The 2,500-nt window shown below is 33.4% G+C and overlaps 1 protein-coding gene across 1 annotated transcript in view; it reads left to right on the top strand.

Moving 5' to 3' along the window:
• rbm20 (RNA binding motif protein 20) overlaps positions 1-2,500 on the top strand; it is a 48,331-nt gene that overhangs the window by 1,553 nt on the left and 44,278 nt on the right. The window lies entirely within an intron of this gene.

The following is a 2,500-nucleotide window of genomic DNA, read 5'->3' as shown; positions in this document are numbered from 1 at the left end:
AGGTTTCATAATGTTGTCCCGTGTAGAGATGTGTAGACCAGACTCAAGGATCTGCTGTTTACTCAGATCCAGTTGATTTCTCCTGAGGATGCTGGAGCTTGTAAATCCTCTATATTTTGGGCCCATGAATCACAACTGAGCTGTACGCTGTACTCTGCTGTTGTTGAGTGGGAATGCTAATATTGAGGCAAAAAAAAGAAATAATGGTATAATATTAGAAACAGGATATATCATTTTGCCCAGTAATTGGTAAAGCATTGGGTGAGATTGATTGTTATTAGTGAAAAGGTTTGTCAGTAATTAGTACATGCTGTATGCTTGAAAAACACCCAAAAGTTTTCTCCTCGTTTAATAAGATTAAATTGTTTTAATTAAAGGTCTGACTGTACAGTCAGAAGTTGTTGATTAAATCAGAACCATAATATTTAATTGTATAGCTCTTTCGCAATCAAAACTCTAATTTAGAGTTTTCATAAGTCTTATAATTCAATTAAATCTTTATCTTTTAACTGCACTTTTAACCGTAGCCATGCTAATAAGGTTGTTTAACAAGGAAGTGTAAAGTGTTTACATGCCCTTGGCACTCTATAAATTGCAATAGCTAACAATGGCTTCAAGAACATGTCTGTTTTAAAATATAGTTATATAATAATAATATATAAAACGTTATGTATATGTATATATATAGATGTAAACATGAATAAGTATTTATATTAATACTGTATGTATTATACTGTATATGTAATTGTGTAAACAGCATTACAGTTTATATATACAGTATTTCCTTTCAATTTTAATAGATACGTTTTTTATTTGTATTACTATATGCTCTGTAGCACTCAGAGATTGTCTAAATATTGAGTGCATTATAAATATAATTTATTTATTATTTTTCATTTAAAGTAGTTAAACCTTTTGGGTTAAAACTTCACTGCATTTAAACAACACGCAGTGGGTATGTTTTACGTATTCTAAGAAAAATGCAACGTATTGAAACTTTCAGAAACAGTGTTTGAATTAAGTTTCATTGCAGTAACACTGACTATTAACCAAACATGTAATAATGCTAACTTATCAATCACTTTTTTGCATCTACCTCTGTGTTATGTAATATAACATTACTATTCATTTTATATGAAAAGTTAGCCAGTAGATGATGATATGTCCTTCTATAAATTGTTAATATTAATTAGAGATTATAATACACATCGCTCAGGTCTCCTCTTTGTCAATCAAAGAGATCCAGGAGGGAATGGTGTTTCCTAGCAACAAAGTAGACAGGAAATCTCATTAGTGCTCTACTTCTTATGATGCTATAAAAAAACACATGGAACAACTACCATTAATCATTGATAAACCTTAAATATTGTTTAAATGTGTCTATGTACATGTTGATGTGGAAAATTCAATTATGTACTGGTAATGGAACTTTTCTGGGTTTTGTTTGTGAACATGTATCAACCGCGTGGCCAAAAATACTTCCTTATTTGGTGTTTGAGTGTCTTCTGATCAAGCTGCAGCTAAACATGGCCTCAGATCACGAAACATATTACTTGTCTCACAGCTTCAGCGTAATTCAGTGTAAAGTGCTGTAAACAGTATGAAGCGATCTAGACGATCGAGCGAAAGCGCCGCGGTCAGATCGCTCGACTTTATAAGAAACCTTTCAAGCTTTTAGATTTTACTAGTTTTTTTTTGTTTTTTTCATTTTGTTTTGCAACACCCCATGCATACATTCTGAAATTGAACAGATTCTCAGTTTTATTTTATATGAGGTCACAAGAGGGACAGGTAGGTGATTTGTCTATTCGGGTGTCTTAAGATCATCGCCATGTTGAGCACTATTTTGGTTAATATCTGGACGGTGTAGGGATTGAGATGTGTGACAATGAGGACATTCGATGTAATTCACAGTAAGATTAACACTGTCTTGTGGGATTGAATGCACCAGTTTAGTATGGAACTAGAGAATTGTGTGTGTGTGTGTGTGTGTGTCTTCGTAGCGGAGTGCCATACTTGCTGAACTAGAAAGTGAAGGTTACAGCATTCCTTTTATGGTTTTGCAGTCAGCTCATTCTATTTTAGCACATCAACAATTTATGTATATCCAGACCACACACCTGACAGTTTTATCGCTAATTTTCAGTCAGTCCCTGAACAGAACACAGTGGAACTACAACCGGAAGATTGTTACGTTTTAAGTGCTGGCTGCTTTAATAAAAATTCTCACCTGCTTTCTGTCAGACGCTTTTAAAACAAAAGGAATTTATATTTACTAACAACAGGAAACATGTGTTCTAATTACACAGTTATCACTTAGTAGTTACATGTAGTTGCGAGTTAAGTTTCAATGTTTTTTTATAATATTGTGATAGGTAGGTGACCTTGCACCACTAATCTGTCTAAACAGCAGATTATGTATGTTTGAGATTTGCCAGAGATCTTCGCCCGAGAAAATCACGTAGATTTGTTTGAAATTAACTGATCAGAACTTTCGTTA

The sequence above is a fragment of the Osmerus eperlanus genome, chromosome 22, assembly GCF_963692335.1.
Source record: "Osmerus eperlanus chromosome 22, fOsmEpe2.1, whole genome shotgun sequence".
In the NCBI taxonomy this organism is placed as follows: Eukaryota; Metazoa; Chordata; class Actinopteri; order Osmeriformes; family Osmeridae; genus Osmerus; species Osmerus eperlanus.
This window is presented reverse-complemented; position numbering and strand designations above follow the sequence as displayed.